This window comes from Neopelma chrysocephalum, unplaced genomic scaffold, assembly GCF_003984885.1.
Source record: "Neopelma chrysocephalum unplaced genomic scaffold, ASM398488v2 Primary Assembly neopelma1_68, whole genome shotgun sequence".
NCBI lineage: Eukaryota > Metazoa > Chordata > Aves > Passeriformes > Pipridae > Neopelma > Neopelma chrysocephalum.
Window position 1 is genome coordinate 2,532,615 of NW_020897727.1, and position 18,936 is coordinate 2,551,550.

Sequence of the window (18,936 nt, forward strand, 5' to 3'; positions counted from 1 at the left end):
CTGGTTCACCTTGGTGTTGACATCACAGAGTTCAATGACTTCTGTATGGTTTGTTTCCCCACTTAAAAATAATATAGCTCTGAGAATTTAGAGTGATCTTTGTCCTGTGGTTTGCTTAATATTGTGGGTTTATGTTTTTCTTATTTGTTCAGAACTATTTGTACTTGGATTATTAATCTATAACTAAATGTTACCCTCTGTGTTCATCCTGCTGACGATAACTGGAATCAGACCAAAGCTATTTTCCTTAAAATTGTGCAAAGCATGTTTATTGGCAGTTTCTTCTTCACTTATGATCTTTTTGGAATCACGTCAGAAGGGGGAAATATTAGCTCAGAGCAGTATTAGTACCTATGCTAGTTCTACCTTTTTACAGCCAGAAGCTTTGGATATTCTGGCTAAAAAAAGCCTTAATGGGTATGCTGTCTGTCTGTCTCAACAGCAAAATGATTCAAGCAGAGAATCTGTACTGTCACTTGAACAATGAAATGAGCTTGAAATGAGCTATGGCCAGTCGTTGTCTGAAGTCACTGTGTAAATATCATCAAACATTTGTAAGGAAATATCCTGTATCACAAGGAACTGGTGAGGAAATGAACCCAAAGGCACTGTGCCATCTCCAGGTTGTCTCCACCTTTGCCTCCTCCAGGGTTCCTCAGAGAGGGCACTTCAGCCTGGTCACAAAATCTGGAGCACTTTGCCTTTCCTTGGACTGTCTGTGCCACTGGCTGTAGGGGGTGGAAGTCCTTCTTCCAGTGAGAGCTTCCAAGCCTCCCTCAGAGTCATTGCTAGAGTCTTAAATTGTGCACAGGCAGGATCACACGTTTGATCCACTGAAGTTGTACAAAAGATTCCAGGCTTAGGAGTTGTTTGAAAGTTTGTACCTAAAAGCAAACAAACCAAACGTGGTGCCATAAGAAAACTTTTGTTTGGGTTAAGACTTCAGTTTTAGATGCTGTCTGCTGTTCTGAAAGGTTGAACAAATGAAAGTTAAAAAAAAATCTTATCATTGGTAGATTGAATTCCTTATCAACCTCATGGCATGAGGGCTACACAGCTTCTCTGCTGGTACTGTCACTGCAAGCTGTGCCATTGTTAAAAGCAGCCTTAAATAAAGGGGTTATATGATGGACATTTATGTAGAGATCTATATGATAAAAATATGAGATCCTTAATGAGCATGTAACAGTTTGATGTTAGTCGTATAGTGTGTTTTCCTTTTCTTTTTCACTGTGATAGCGTGTGACAGATGGTATAAAACAGAGCACCTCAGCTTCCTAAAAAGATTAATCCAGTTTTGAACATCTGGAAGCACAGAATGCTGAAAAAAAATAAAGGCTGTGTGCAGAGTTTTCAAACAAATAGAGGGTGGCACACGCTCCTGTGAGTCTGCTTCGTTGGCTACAAGTGTGTCACATTATTGGTAAACCTTTTAGCTCAGGCAAAATTTCTCCTGCCATTCGAGTTTTTCTGAGTCATCTGTATTACCTAATCTTTAAAGGCTCTCCACTGACTTGAATGGGAGTGAGGAACTTCTGATGCTATGGTTCAGATATCCATCTTAGACATTCAATATAAATAAGCATTAATCTGTGATAGTGTAAGTGTTGGAGGTTCTTTATGGATGGAAATTCTGTGTACTCTTTTTCCTGACTGTTGTCACTGTGAAAAAGTATAGACAAATCTGTTTGGATAAATCTTCCTGTCATTGTATTTATCTTGAAGTAATCAATCTTCAAAACATGTTCCCATTCACGTCCTATCACAAATTTGAGGGAAATTGAAAAAAAAATTACTTGCTCACATTAAAGTTAAGGCAGTTGGAGTCTTTCATCATAGATTCTAAGTTATCAAGAAAATAGTTTGAAGTGTAAAGAGAGTTTGATGACTTCATCAAAATCTTCCTAATTATAACTGGCATCTTTTAAAGGGTGGATTCCTGCTAAGTGGTCTGTATAGCACCACTGATGTGCAAAAGAACAAGAAGTAAAAATGCCAGAGTTCCTCCTCCTCTCATTTTTCATGATAAGTGGTCACTCTTTCATATTTGCATAATGTATAAGTTTGGTTCTGAAACTCACTGAAGACAGATCAGCATTTCTTAAGAACCCTGTATTTGTTGTCTGGCAAAATGTACATTTAAACTAATATTCACCAGTGTGTACATACTGGGTCAAATCCCTTTGTCTTACAAAATATGAGACATATAGTAATTTTTATTTCAGTAACACATTAAGAAATTACTCCAAAAATATCAGGGATGGGGTGGGGGAACAACTGTGTGAAAAAAGATTAAGTTTTGTGTGCTATTTTAGATGAAGTTTTATTTAATACTTTTTATTGTAAACTTTTCAACACAAGTCTGCAAATTGCATCAACCATCCAACAGGGCGTTAAACAGAAACTCTCTCATGATTAATAGCTATTTTAGATCAACTTTTGACAGTTTTATAAATTAATTACATGCATAAATAAGTGGGAGATAGGGCACAAAAGCAAGATGGCTATGTTATATTGTGATTATATATTTATGCTGACCTGGACCAAGCAAACTTCCATGTACTTACAATTCTAGTAACTATTTGGTTCTACTTTTAAAGCAAATGCAGCATAATTGCACTAGAATAAACACAGCCGATTTGAGCTGCATAAATATAATTCAGACCATGGCTCATTATGTGATAATGCAATAAATGGCATGAAGATGTATCAATATGTGTCAAAAATATTACAAAAAACTTAGTTTTGCAGACAGAAATAGGTGCCTTAAATCATGCTGAAAATAGGACTGTACAAACCTTTTTTAGTTCATTTAGTTTCCCTGAAAGGGTTAATTTCTAATTGTTTTATTAGCAATGCAACAAGCTAATAAAAATGGAAGCTTGTACTGCTTCGTAACCGAGGCCTTCATAACGTGCTCAGAGCCTTTTAGTTCTGCTCTTGTTTCTGTGTAGGAATCAATACCACAGGCAGCAATTATGTGGTGTTGTTTTTTGGCTAAAATTCCCACACATCTGGGATAAACAGATATTCTATTCGAACTTCCTCTGTTAACTCCACCAGTTTCCATGGAATGACTCTCTATATGCTTGTTAAGTAAATGATTGTTATAAGACTATGGAGACATGGTCGATCAAATTAACCCCTTTTGTCCAGCCTCCAAAATGGTTCCCTTCATTTGCCTAAATTCAGCTGCTTTGGGGAATTTTTTCAAGCTTGAAGGACTCTCTGGATTCATCACATTAGCAAACTGTAACCTGAGAAGAGGGTCTTTGGAGCAGCAGGACTTCTTTGGCCCCCAATTGTTTTGCTAATCAAGATTATTGCCACTATTGAGATGTGGAAAGATAGCCTAGCTGACAAAATTTGTCAGCTTCCCATGAAATAGTTCTGTCAGTTTAGTCAGGGTGCCGGCTAATATTAACATATAAATGAAGTCTCTCCCCCTCACCCCTTAATAGATGCAGAGAAAATATAAACACACACACAAAAAACCCCTCTGTGCTTAAATCAAACAAGCTTCTTTTCTCAGCTCTAGCCCATGTCCCTGGAAATCCTGTGAGTAGTGGAGCTAAAGGGAGGGGGGAGGGAAGTAGAATTTGCACAAAACTACTTTTAAGCCATAAAGCAGCAAAGCCCCACTCCCTGCTGATAGCAACAGGAGATTGATTACGCCTGCAAAAGTACAAATGGTTGCCTGAATGCAAGTGGCAGACCTCCAAAGCAGTATGCTCTATGTGCTGGTTTTACATTTTACAGCAGAGGACTTGGATACAAAGTGGAAAAGTGGAACAGGGGGTATGAAAGAGTTATCTTTGCCCAGAGGTCAAACCCATGAGAGCAGTCCCTGCTGGTCTCAGAGCCGGGCCCAGGGGATGGCAGGGGCAGCCCGGGCTCGGCGCTGCCATCAGCCCCATGGCACCCACAAACTCAGTCCCTCAGCACCTGTTTTCTGCCTTTCACTCTGCTTTCTCATAATCAGAATACATATTGTATTTTTCAGCTGACCTACAAGGTGATATAACCTAATGCTCTTTCACCCACTTGCACAAATTTTGCATTACTTTGTCAAAGGCAAATGCTTTGCACCATTCTGGCGGCAACTCTTTCAAATCCCAGCTGTACCAGATCATAAAGAAGTAATTCAAACTTGCACTCATTTTAACTGTAAGTGGATCTACTGAAAGTTCTCTTCATCCTTTATCCTGATTTAAATATAAATAAATAAATATCTCGTGATATTTGTAATCTGCAAGTCGGCAATATTGGCCTTTTGGTACTAAATTAGCCCTTGAATGGCAACTGTGCAGCAGCTTTGTGTAGTTAGTGTACGCATCGGAGATGACTCTTCTAACAAGTTCAATAGGCTTTGCAAAGCATAGCTTTAAATAGAAGAAATCCTTCAATCATGATTTGTTCTTGCTTTATGAGAAACAATCAGATTATTCCTTTGTGCTGAACTGTGACAATACTCTAAAGCATGAATGAAAACTAGAATATATGTTCCCTCAGTGGATTACATCAGCCTTCTTGATCATTAGGCTAACATGAAAAATAGATTTAATGTCTAAAATATCTGTCACTGAAGAGAATATTAAGAAAATTACTTGGGAGCAGTTCGTGGGAACTTCAGAGGTAATGAGTTAATGACAAAGCACAGTATTTGTTAAGAAGTTCAAAGCAGATAATTCCTATAGAGTTCTAGGCGAGTAGCTAAGCTCCCTATTTCATAATTTCCGAAGTTGTCATACAGACTTGATTTCAACTTCTCCAAAAATGTTGTGTAAAATATTGCATTATTTGCCCAGAATGTGGAGCTAAAGAAGCATAATCCAACAGTACCATTGGTACCTATTGCCCCGAGTTTAAAGGGGCTTGCAGTGTTCATGCTCCTACCTTTGATCTGAACTTTCTCAACTGAGAAAAATAACTGGGAGCCACAATATTAAGCATTGTTTGCAACAGGACAGAGTTAATAAAAATTCAGATCTCAGAATCAATGTGAATTTCCTGGATTTTGCTTGTAGCTCAGTGAAGGTTGATTCCATTGAATCCTGCTCCCTCCTGTACTCTGGCCCCTCTCCCGAAGGATATGAGATGGGAGAAGGATGAGGAATATCTTACTTATTACCCAACATGCAGTGTGTTGATGTTTTTGTACAAATGAATGAGTAGTCTTTGCCCCAGGGAGTTCACAGTCTGTTATAGCTTTTAGTTATCTGTTACCGTATCAGTTCGTCAAAACATATATATTCTAAACTTTAAGTTCATTCAGCTCTAGACCCTCTCGCAGTCTGACTTCTATTACAAGCATCAAGTCTAAAACTTTATATGCATCTTTAAATAGTTAAAAGAGTAATATTGACCGAAAGTCAGTCTTCTGCTAAACAGCTTTCAGGCCAGTGCCATCCAAAACTCATATAAAGTTTCCAGGATTCAGCAAGACACACTTGACCATGTGCATTGAAACCTCAGTTTACTCTGCATGACTTTTGCTCATGTTTGTTGCTGGTCACACTCCTTCATTTTGCACCTGCAGGACTTGTCAGGTATATAGTGCCACTAAGAAAAAGAAGTCCTGCCCAAAGGCAAGGGTGTGGAGCTTTCCTCCACTGTGGCAATCGCCCAGCTTGCAGACTTGCCTTGGAAGGGGAGCGGAGTGGTGCTTATAATGGAGCCCTTCATACCTCGGAGAGAACAGCTGCCTCACACTCCAGTGCACACAAACAAAACACCTGCTCAAACCAGAAAAAGCAGTAAGCAATGAGACTGGCTATGTGATGGATGTTGTTTAGACTTTCTCTTTTATCTTTTTTTCAAATGTTATAACATGTTTTTCTGCATTTTGAAAGTTTTGAAAAATTGTGCAGTTTTTTTCTTCTCTTTTTGAGGAATATTAAAAAACACTGCCAATATTTTGCTTTTCGTCATTAGTAAAGATAAACCTCCATAAGGTTGGTTTGGGTAAGCATCCTGCAGGTTTGGCTACCCAGCTTTTAGCCTTACTTCAAACTGTATCACATTAACTTGAATACAAGCAGCCCTTCATTCTTGCCTATCCTATTACAAGATATTGGGCAGATACTGAGTTTTGCCTAATGTGATGTTTTTCTCTTGTATGTTGTAGATATGAGAGTGTATTTCTTGCACACAGTAATATAGAGTTTCATCTGTCCTATTGAAGGGGGTTTTAGTGTAACTTCAAGGGTGCATCAAGGATCTTTGTAAGCAAAATGGCATTTTGATATTTTAATTTTAAGATATACTTTTCAGTGTATCAGGCTGGGAGACAGAAATGACTCTTCAGGAATGGTGGAGAAATAAGTAACTCCACTGAAAATTATTATATGACATTGATTAAATGATGATGAGCTTATATCTTAATATCACCAATAACATATTGTAACTCCTCACTTGTGTGTTCTGTTTCACACAGATTCATCTTTGTTTCTGATAGATTTCCATCATTTTCAGCTGAAATGCCCATCAGGGCAGGGAAGCTCTCCATAATGGCTGTTGTCATATGGCAGCTGTTATCATTTGGACTTTGTTATACAAATTTATCATCTCCACCCATTCATAATAAGCCTGACTGATGCCATAAAACCCTATACTGCCACCAACAATAATTGTCATTCTATTTGGAAGTCACAGAAGAGAGATTAAGGACTTAATGTTTAAATTTTAAATGAAATATTCTCTCACCATTATGGGTGGTCTCCTTCCCAAACCTTGGTAGGACAGTATAGTAACTCTACCCAGTGCTATTGCCTGAACTAAGCATTAAAAAAAAAAATTGTCTTCAGCGCTGTCAACCTTTAAATGTTCTAAGTTGAATATGCACAGTGTGTATACATCAATCAAAATAAGTTTCAACTTCCCTTTTTTATTTTTAGCCTTGTCCTGAATTTTATTGGACTGGCTAACTCTAAATAATAAGCATAACTATTTTATTTAACCAAGGAAACGAGTGGGAACAAGTTCCAACTGACAATGGCTCTCTGCTGGAACCCAGAGAAGCAAATGCAAGCAATGCAGTAAGGAAGATCAAACTTGTTACACTGCTGATATTCTAAGAGTTTGAACTCAGACTCCCTGCTGACCTCAATTTTACAATGATAATCATTTCCTAAAATGTCTTCATTTTGTAAATGAAGCTGTACCTCCCTCTGAAGCAGGGGTTTGCAAAGATTAAATCATTTACATTTCAAAGTGTTCATTTTTTTGCCAGTGTGAGAAATACTCAAGCAGGAAAATGAGTGCTCCTTTTAATTTTTGAAAGCTGGGAGAGCATTCATAGTGAAAATAATCACAGCCTATTACAGCAGCCTTGCTTGCCCATTCCCACTTCAAAAGGATGAGCCTATCTTTTCCCCGCCCAGCAGTGAATGACCACTTAAATGAGTGATGGCTTATTAATACTATGACTCAACCTCTTCTCGATAAGGAGAACAATAAGGGGTCAAAGCTTGAGCATCCCTTACAGGAATTAATGAGAACATGTTGCTGGTAATTTGGTCTTTTGGAGATTACATTTAAATTAAAAGGTTCTTGTGTCAGGCTTAATGGTGAGACCAATGTTGTCACTATTTGAAATGCAGAGGCCACATTTTTGTCCTTTCCACCTGTATAATTTCATTGACTTTATTAAGGTTGCCTTGGGGGTTGGACACCATTTAAAGAAAAAAAAATCAGAGAAACTGACAAAACTTTAAGGAAGTTCTCAAAAAGTAACCCTAAAAAATTGCTCATATTTATTTGGGCACAGTGTTGTTTTCAGAGGCAGGACACATTATTGCAAAACCAATGAAATGCACATATTTGAGATATGTTGCATTAACATTTCTTCATAAGACCTGGAACTGATTCATTTCCAAAGAATGAAGTTATGTGAAAAACAATTTACCAGGCAGAGGTGTTTGTGTAATTGGGGGGGTGGGGAGGAGGGCTTTTCTTTGGTTCTTCAACCTTCTTTCCATTAAAGACTTAGCACCTGGGATGTCTGTTTTTATCCTTAACTTTTTTTTTTTACATTTTATTATTGTTGTTGATGCTTTGCAAGAAGAAACACAATAGTGGGATCAAAGTTGTTTAAAGGAGTTAGCATTACTTATATTGTTGTGTATGTTATTAACTACAGCAGAGAAATTCAACCTACAGCTTTTTTATTATCTTTTTCTTGTAGTTGTGAAAATACTGCATGTAGCATCTTTTCTGACCTGAAACCAATGAAAAGATGTTCTAGGTAGGATTACAAATATAAACCAGTGTTCATTCTGCTAGCTAGTGCATTGTGCATTGCATCTTCAAGACACTTTTAAAAATGTGAATTGACTATTTATAAACATTTCAGTCATAATCCTAAGGGAAAGTACAGCTGTTTTCTCATTGTGCAGTGGTAATAAAAAATTTAGAAAATTTAGAAAAATGTGCTATATTATTATAAAAATAGGAAAAGTATAAACATTTGAATTTTTATGGTCTTGATATGTTATTTCCTAGGTATCTAGAAGTCATATAATAATTTTCTTTTTTTTTATCTTCTGCCAAGATGATGTTACTAAATTTGTTGGAGAACTCCTACAAATCTTGAAAGATCTAAAACCAATACTGTGCTCTAAGAAAAGCAAATATGGTTGTGCTGAGATTAGTTGAAAAACTTACAAAAAATTAATGGAAGAGTATTCATATAGAATACCAAGCCACAGATAAGATTCTCTATTCCGATGTAAAAAATATTTAGATTTGCACTGGAAAATGGAAGAACAAGTTCCAGCACAAGCATACAAAATACTGAATAATGTCCTAATGAACCCTCCTTATTAGGCATTATCTCAGCTTTTGTGTGATTCTTGGGGAAATAAAATATCATTTTGAGCAATAGTGTCATCAAATTGAGAATTCAGAAGGTGCAGGGATGCTAAGTATGTATGGTATTATGATGGCAAAAGACACTGAATTGTTTAAATCCTTCCCTTGTCTGTAAAGATGCCTAAAAACTTATTAGTTGAGAAAGTATGAGTTAAAAAAGCACTAGTTGAGTGCTTACAAAAACTATGAAACTTGCTTTTCATAGGACCTCTAAGCCTTCTAGGTTTTAAGGAATTAGAAGTCTTCCAGAGCCTTTATCATGATCCTTGCTGGGGCCTCAGTGATAGTTTTGGTCCTTTATTTAGTCAGTTAACCATTGATTACTCTGTGCCTACTCATGATGCAATAGGCTTGTACATATTGCTCTTGCCAGGGGCAATGAAATCTTGTACCATTTGGAAGTATAAAATATGACTAATCCATAATCAGGAGAATATTTCATGACTTGGAGTCTTAAACAGCCCCTCTTTGCTATGCAGTAACTTTTAAAAAGAATGTGAGCCAGAGCAATGAGGAAGAGTTGTAAAAAGAGGGGACGACTGGGGAGTCCCGTTTAGTTGATGCCAAGGAGAGGGGCTGGCAGCCCCCAGCACTGGGCACTGGGAAGATGGAGCTGCCTGGAATTGCTGCCAGCCAGAGCCTCCCTGGGGGTGGCTGGCTTGATGCAGAGGACTCTTGTTTTGTGACTAGTGACTGACTTATTGTTCCTGAGAAAAGTGGCAACAAGCCAAGTAAAAGCCCTTTTTGTCCTTTACTCCCAACAGGGGACTTGGTAGTGGTTTGTCATGTGCCTGGGCATAATCCAGGCAAAGTCCCCATATGCAATTAAAATAGATTTTGCTACTGTATGTGTTTCTTAGGAAGTGGTACTCCAAGTTACGAGTACTGCTCATTCTTTTATTTAATGTTTTTGTCTGAGTTCAGTGCTTAATTTTCTTGGGGATTGTTTCTGTCTTTTAATCAATACTCATTTCTCAATATCAGCACTCCTTTAAATAATTCTGATGGAGTATACATTACATAAAAAGAGATATAATTTATAAATAGTGATGTCTATGAGTAGCCATCTCTCCTTAATGTAAATTCCAATATATGTCATGATCAGAAATCTCCAGCGTATAGGTTTACCATTTAATAAAAGTATTAGCAGCACATACTTAAATCTCACAGATAAATTATATCCCTTTTGAACTGTCATCACAGTAGTTTGTCATTATTGTTCTTTATGCCCTTGTAGCCTTTGTTAGACTTATATTTGTAATTTTAAAAATTATTATCGTTTACTTTTAAGGTACTCGAATGTAGTAGGCCTAGTGGTACCAGAAAATCAATCTGAGCTGTTAATCTGTAGCTGATGTAAGGTTTTGTGCTGCCTTCCACAGTTTGAATGTTGTGTAAGAAGGCTATAGTGGAATAAAGGTATCTTAGATGATCATGATAGATATATATGGCAGACAGTCTCACAATTATTACGCTGAGTAGTGGTTCTCCAGTAGATTATTTCTGTTAAATCCAGTGGAACATTACAGGAAGGCAGGGGCTGTGCAATTTAACAGATAATTCATTTTAACTGCCTTTTCTTGCAACAAATCTATGTTTTGTAGTGCAATATTAAGAAACATTCGAGAAAAAAATGTCTTCTGTCAGAAAATATCATCTTGTTAAAAACAGAAAAGTTCATACAATGCTTTTAGGTTCCTTAAAAATAGATGTTTTCTGGAAAAAAATATAATTGTATCTAGATTACAGTGATTGGTCTAAGAGAGTTGCCTCTGTAATAGAATACAAAATGTTGGGATTATCCCCTCTTATGTTAAAGCACAATTGGCTGCAGTAAATATTTCTACAATATTGTAGAAATATTTCTGCAATAATTCTATGTTATCTCTGCATAATTGTAGAAACTCTATTAAAAAGTTAATAGGAGAAGTTGAGGAAATTGATACAGAACATATCTAGAAGGGGGTTAGACTGTTCACCCAGCATCTGCAAGCGGGGAGGATGCTGCCACATCCATGTGACTGATAAGGTCAGGTTGGATACCTACTTTTTCATTAAAACCTTAAACCATTCCCTTTTGCTCTTGTGCAGGTATAAGGACAGAACTGGTGGAATGTGAGACTCGGGGGATAAGAAAGATGTGGCACTCGATTCTGCCTTTTAAAGAGTATCCTAATTGTAAGTATCTTCAAGAGTTGTTTATTTCTTGTAATTTTAACAGCCCTACCTTACTGTGTAATACCATTAATATGTACCTAGTGCAAGGTATTGCAAGAAGTATTCCTTTTTCTTAGGGGGGAACCTTATCCCAATTGCTTAACTGAACACTTGCATATCACAGTCATGTTCATGTTTGCATTATTGTAGCTTCAAAATGCTTCCTCTTTATCCATGGTTCTTTCCTGATGATATTGGAAGTAGCATGGTTCCCAAGAAGATGTTTTAGCATTTCTCTTCTGAGTAACTATGAAACACTGAAGTAGTTTCTATTGATTTAGATTTTGTATCTCATAGGTCCTGATCCCTCAACTGAAATATTTAACAGGGGAATGTCTGGGAGTGGTTTATTAATGAAATGTATATAGTCTAGAATGTAGTGCACTGTTGACAGATTCAGTAGGAGTCCCACTCTGACCAGTAAAGACTGACAGTGTAAAGCACTCTGAGGGCAAGGCCAAGCACAAAGCAGAATAATTTAGGCCCATTTGCCTAGGTAAAATTCCTGCATAACTGATTATATTTCCCTTCATGCAAAGAGAAATGCAACATACTCTCAGCTGTCATCTGCTAGGGAACCATCTTCTGGAACACACAGCCAGTTTGATTGTGGGACACTTAGTCCAGGTGGAATTTCTCCAACTTGCTGGAGTTAAATTGTTGCCAGGATTGTGTCCTGCATATAAATAGAGGAAAGAGATAGTCCTGCTGGAGACCTGATTATCAAAAAAAAAAATTTTTTTAAACAAATGGCATTTCTGAGAAATTGAGTAAAATGTTTCAAGATAAAAGAATGTTTGAGAAATTGAGTAAAATGTTTCAAGATAAAAGAATGTTAAATATAGCTAGAAATAAGAGAGCCATATGTTGAAAGCATATCAGCTTTGAAACCATGCACTTAACCCTGGGACTCAACAAGATCTCACATTTTAAATAAAAAATTTAACTTCCTGAAAAGATAAAGTTCATTCATCTTGAGGGTAGCCTAGAAAAAAATAGGGAAATGTAATCCGTGGAGAAACCCTTCACTTAGATAAGCATCTTTGACATTAGGGAAAAAAGAATATAATGTGTAAAAATAAGATGGGTTGTATCCATTCCTAAAGAGCTCTGTTGTTACATTTGTACATCAAAGTAGGATTAGGGTTATTTTCTGAGTGGTTTTTTTGGCTAACAAGTACATTATCTTACAAAACCATTGCCAGAAACATAAAATCTTTGTTCAATGGGAAAGAAATGCACCATTTTAGCACTCCTATTTGAAACATTATACAGAGTGCAGGCTGTTCTAAGTTCAATGCAAGTGTTACATAAATATACCCATTAGAAATTTGGTCCTCTAGAAGGATTTTATTTGGATGCTTCTAAATAATATTGATAAATATCAACATTTGAGCATAAGACAGTATGCACAGTTTGTCCAACCATCATCTATGTTCAATTGAATTGATTTTATTTCTTACACAAACTGAGTTTTCATCCTGGAATAAGTTTTCCAGTAACAAAAGGGCAGATCAGGAAATGTGTAAAATGGATCAGTGCCCAAAAGACTAAGTTATACATCTATTCTTGGAAAAACATGAGGACATGATGTCTTAAAAAGAAAGGCATAAATTACAGAACATAAATTCATTTGAACTTACATGTTGAGCTGCGCTGTCTCTAGAAGTTCCTCAACATGTTACTGACTGTGACACGTAGGCTGTGCTTTGGAGGTCGTTACCTTAGACAGGGAGGGCCAGTGAGTGCCATTGGAATAGAGTGGCCAACTTCCCTAGGGATTTTACTGATTTTCATGGAGGGCTCAATAGTCTCGGTGTGTTGGCATGAGAGGATGTTCCGTCTTCATTGGAGCTTTCTTTCATTCAAGAGGCATTCAAATTCTTACCTTTTCGGGCACATTTGAAAATGCTTTTCAGGTAAAACTGTTGAGTTTACATTCCTTGTTTCAAAGAACCCACATGTTGTCTGTGCCTGCACAAACTAGTCTGACACCCTTTTAGAAATCAGTTTTACCTTTTCCCTTTTGTACTGAACACTTCATAAGCCCCAGTAAAACTGCAACCATGGTGGAGAAACAACACGTGGTGCCAGTGGTAACAGCCTCTGAGAAACAAGGAAAATTTAAGGAATTAAGAGTAAAACAATCTCTGATAAAACCTGCCCAGTTATTTAGTATCATAAATGCATTTTGGAACAGTGTCATGTTCATTATATACATTAAAAGAAGCAAACACATATTTGATTATCTCATTAAGAGCAAAAGTTACATTTTTCAGTAATGTCCATGGCACTGGATCCAAACTGTTGGAGAATTGCTTGAATAAATGCACTGTGTTTTCATGATGAATGCTTTCTCTAGAAGTTACTCTACCTTCTGAAGATTGAGTCTAACCCTCTTTAACTACTTTGACAAGATTATTGCCTGAAGTAACATTTTTAATTAGCATTCTTGTTTGTTTATGTCTAGAGAGTGAGGGGGAAAATAACTAAAAGCTTTGGAACAGCTATTGAGTCTGCACTTGCTCTAAGCTGGAAGCAAATAATTTTTAGTATATGTTTAAAATTATGTAACACATTTCAGATGTTGGTTCCGATTACTGTTAAAATGACATTCAAATCTGGGAGTGTTTCTCGCTGGTTTTGTCCTTTTAAAAATTTCCACTGTGCTTTTTTTCATCTTTAATTAAATTTCAATTCATTTTATAATAGCAATTAAAGTATTTACAGCAAGAAATTCTATCCATTTGCAAAACTGCAATAAATTGTAACATTTTCACAAACAAACAAACTTTGTATAAGGCTTGCAAAGTCTTTATCCTGTATTTGTAAGGCATTGAAGGGTAGATCATCAGCTGGTATAAGTCACTGTCATTCACTGGAGTCAAAAGAGCAATTTTGATTTACAACAGTAGAATTTGGCCAATAATCTAATTAATATAATCAAAACCATGTACAGACACCAGAATAAACAATACCAAACAGTAAGGCAAGTAACCTATCTTACAATGAAAATAAAATGAATGTCCCAGGCTTCTTAAATCACTGTTTCATTACATAGCTTTGCTTTCTATCATCTTTGATCTCCTTCATTTCATTAGAGCAAACTTCTCGTTAGAGGCATGAATGTCTTCCTATGAAATGGATCTCACTTTCAACACTGATATCTAGTGACTTTTTCCAGTTTCAGCTTTAGTCTTTTTATACAGTACTTAAAAAAAGAAAAAAAACCAAAAAACAAAACAAATTATTACATCATAAGTAGAGGAACATATGGCACATCCAAAAGTGAGTACACAATAAATATGTTTCTAATAAATACTTTGGTGCTGAGTAAATTACAGAAGAGAGCAGACAATAAACCACCATTCTGCTATTTATGCCTTTTCTTAGCATGGTAGCAGTTATTAAATTAGTTTAATCATAGCCAAGCAGTTGAGGTGCAGTAGCACTGCTTATTACGCCAGCCATTATCATCTCACTGTTACCTTGGGCTTTCCTCATCTGTTTTGTATTCACTGTATTGCTCAGATGCATAGCTTGCAAACTTTCTTATGTTATATAAAAAATGGGTATATTTGCATGTCACAACTGGGCCTTGATATATGATTATGGCGTTCCAAGTTTTTTTCAAGAATATATACTTATTACAATAATTTCAGGGCAATGGAAAAAACTCATTTAGCCTCAGGATAGAACATTGTGTAAAAATTTTACCCTGTTCAGCTTGTATTGATTCACAGCTGCATAGAGAAACAGAAGAGAGAAAGCTTAGAAGAGCATGCCCACTACATACCAATTTTAGCAATAGTTGTACCCAAAGTAAATTCTACAAAGTTAGGGCATTTTTTTTCATTAAGTTGTACCAGTTTAATTGTGGGTTTTGTGAATTCTGAGTATTGGGACAAATCAAGACATTTTCAGTGGGCTCCCTCACCTGTAATAAAAGTAATGGAAGACCTGCATTCTGAACAACTCTGCATTTGGGAGCAGATTCTTCTATCTGGAGGCTGGACAAGGGAGGCTTCTGCAAATATACTGTCCCATTACAGCTTTCTAATTAAAGATCAGTTGCAGGAAACAGTAAATTTAAAATAGTGGTGACAATATTAAAAATTCCCGGGGAAAAAGGAGACCATTGAAGATAAGGAGGCAAATATCCTATTAGAAGAAGTAGAACTAAATGCTCTATGGTGACTCTAAAGCATTGTGCAAGTATTCACAGTGGGCTATAGATGAGAATATGAAAAAGATGAGTGTTCTAACATCAAGGGGTATGAATGACAAACAGATGCTAAACAGACAAATGAGCTATGGCTGAAGGAGGCCAGTGCTGTTGTATGCTGAGGGAAGAGAGAGGAGAGGAAGAGGTGGATAAAAAAAAATATAGCCCCAGAGAAAGCTGAAAACCATGCTGAGAAGTAGTCTGGAGAAGATCACAGGAAACAGCTTATGGAATTAAAAACATTTGGGAAATTACAGCACTTAGGAGGAATTAAATATAAGAAAGTAATGGTCATCTATGAAAATAGAAACTTCAAAAAGGAAGGGACTGCAGCACAGAACCTGGAGGAGAAGAGCTAGAAAATGAGGAGATATGATCTCAGCATGAATAAAGAGACATGCTAAGGACTCCATGCAACATATCAGTCTCTAGGAAGACCTTTCATGAACAGTTAACAATAGACTTTGGCAAGAGAGAGCAAGGAAATGTCTGAGAGACAGGCATATCTGACTGAAGTGATGGTCTTACATCAGTCCCATCATGACTGGGAAGAATGTGTATCAGATATAAATAGCATCTTAATTTATTTCAAGTGGTTATAACTTGCTTTTCACTGATACTCCTTATTGTTAATTTGTTAAAGATGCTGGAATATATAGATAAATATAAGCATAATTTACAAAGTAATGTAAATTTATGTTGAAAGAGAAGTGCTAAAATTGTGCAAATGTATTTTTTATATTCCTGATGAATTAACCATATTGAAATTATTATTTTCAGACTCAATTCTCCCATTAAGCCAGTGGAAATATTTGTCCTGTATTCAGATTTAAGAAATGGACCTAAGCATAGATAAGAAAATGAGTTCATAATGAGAACAGATGCTACAGAGACAAAAGATATCTTTAAAAATCGTATATGGCCTAATCCCATGGACATTTGCTGTGTGCATTTAGAGTCTAGCTTTTAAAAGTGTTTAACAGTTGTTCCTCTCAGCAGTGCAACATGTGTCTGACTTAGGAGCTGCATAGTCAGTGCTCACCTCCCTGCCTGTGTCAGCCAGGTAATTTTTCTGTGTGTTTGCCAGATCATTTCTGTACCAAAGATGGCATGAAGTTTCATGGGAGCCCAAGTTTCATCTCAATTCCTTCAAGCAAATACTTCTAAGGTGCAGACTGCAGGACTTGAGAATCTCATTGAACTGGACAGGAATTAGGCACCTCAGTACCTTTGTAGATCTTGGTCTAGCCTAGAGTTTCATGAACAGGGCCTACATCAGCTATTGCTTAATACAGTGCCTTCTACCACCATCAATATGGTACCCAATTTTAAGTGCTTATTTATCTGAACAGAGCTTGCTTGTTAATTTGTTAAAAGTTCTGTGAGATATAATCCCAGAGCTGGTTAGGCTAATGTAGAGTAACTCAGTTACTACTCTTTTTTCCTTTCAAAATTATCCAGAAGGTGGGAAAAGTAGTTTAAAATTCCTTTAAGAACGGGTTCCAGATCCCTCATATGCTGGGCAAAAGGGATGAAGCCCACTGGGGAAAAGGAAGAGTGACCAGCTGTGCTTGGAGAATGCAAGTTTTTTTCAAACTATGGGGGTGTGGGGGGAAAAATGCTTTAATTGTGGGTTCTGTGAACGATGATCCAAGTGTGCCTAAGAGCAGGACCTCAAATTCCTAGTGAAAAAAATTTTTGAGTATGTGTGTGTGTTTGATTTTCTACATGCCTCTGAGGTGATTGCCAAAAGAGAGCTTTTTACCTTTTGGTTTTGTACATCCTTGCCTGAGATTATGAATTGGTCATACCATAACAGCTTGTTTTAAAGTTAAAAAGTCATCAAATGCTTCTGTAATCATAGTAATAGTCATATCTTTCAGTTGTATTGCCAAATGGCTGTGTAAACTGAGCATCTATGTAAAATACATTAATGAATTCAAGAAATTTAACAAACATCAGAGTAATGAGAAAATTTGGGGAAAAAAGAGAAAATCACATGAGCTATTTGATTCTCATAAGCTCCCATTTTAGAAAGCGAAGGTGTTGCAAGTTTGTCAGGGAGACTGTTACAGTGATTGATTTAAAGTTGACTTGGACATACTGCTGCAACAGTGAGCACAGTTTGGAAATGTGCATTAAATGCAGTTGATAGTGGAAATAGTAGGATCAGAATATGAAAGAGAGAAGAAACCAGAGTCAGAGGTTCCTCTAAATTCCATATGGCAGCAACAAGTGTGAGGCAAGCTAAGCGTACCTCACACAACAGAAGTCTCAAGTGCTGAATGCCAAGTTAGACCCCAAAAATAACACTTTTTTCCTCATTCACTTTAGCAGAAGTTTAGTAACTGTGCAGCTGGAGAGACAAGAGGAAATGAAACAGCAGCATTTCTCAGAAAATTTAAAGATAAGATGCATGCATGCTAATCAGCCAGTGTTTATATACTCCTCCTTTGTTTTTCCCTGTCCACTTTCCCGAATTAGAAGGGTACCCTCAGGGTTCTGGAAGAAGGAGTATTCAAAAGAAAAGTACAGCTGCTTTCCTCAGAAGTTCAGCCAACTTTAGTGCAGCTAGAGCCCTCACAGAGTGGCACCTACCTATCCTGAGGAAGCTGAAGGTTGTTTTACTCCCAGAAGAACACATTGTTCCACCTTATGTTTCTTCAGTATTTTTCTTAATCCATTACTACTTGCAACTTTGCTTCTGGGTAATAAGAGCTCATTACAGTGCTTTTGCCTTGATAATTCAGAAACCAGAAATGAGAATAACTTGGGCTCTAGGATTTCCACCAGTTGTGCTGAGATTGTGGCTCTTTCCTCTTTCTTAGCTAAAATACTCTACATGTTCCAGTTTCGGGTGACATGGAAGTCGTCTTGACCTAGAGCTCTAGAACTGTGAACAATCTTATCTCTACTTAACCTGCAAAACCATCAGATATTTCTGGGCAGAGAATACAAGGCTACATGGGCCAGCAACATGACAAATGGTATAATATGTTAATTAAATCAGCATAATACAGTACCATTGTGTTCCTGGGTAGCCGTTTTCATTTCGAGCACCTCAACATGCACTCCAAATTTTTATGCAACCTGCAGCTTAATTCTGTATTGATAATACTTGAAGTAATGTTTTTACAAATTTTACATGGTTCTCGTGTTCTATACATTCACAGGCTGTTAAGTACAAAAGAGGTAAAGAATGAGGATTTCTAAGCCTTTTGAATTTAACTTGTTTTGAAACCACATATAGTTACGATATTTTTTTCTGTATGGATTTAATATTATTTAAATACTCCATGGTAATGGGTTCTGTGCAGGTGATACAGTGGTGTTTCTAAAAGCAATTGTAATTGTAATCCATTAAAGTCTAGCTAGTGCAATATCTGTCTGGTAAAGTCTGGTATTCATGAGACTACAAAATAATTATTAAGATAATAGTGTAAAAAATGAGCAAAACCAAATTGTATAATATTAGCTTTGATAAATTTTGTTCCATAAAATTAATTTTTGAAGTAGACATTTAGTAGGTTGAGCATATAAGTATCCGCCCTGCAAAAGTATATTTTCTCAAATTAAAAATATCTTTCTTACAGAATTGGCTACAAGTGCCTTTTCTTATCTCT

General features: G+C 36.7%; 1 long non-coding RNA gene across 2 annotated transcripts; it reads left to right on the forward strand.

Annotated features, from left to right (window-relative positions):
- The first annotated feature begins 463 nt into the window (after positions 1 to 463).
- On the forward strand, positions 464 to 18,378 carry LOC113968522. 2 transcript variants are annotated; one of them, XR_003534542.1, is made up of 4 exons: positions 464 to 623; positions 1,931 to 2,032; positions 10,963 to 11,049; positions 18,165 to 18,378. It is a non-coding gene; the product is annotated as an uncharacterized LOC113968522 (long non-coding RNA). The 2 variants fall into 2 exon arrangements; XR_003534541.1 differs by having other exon boundaries at positions 575 to 585.
- Positions 18,379 to 18,936: the final 558 nt, after the last annotated feature.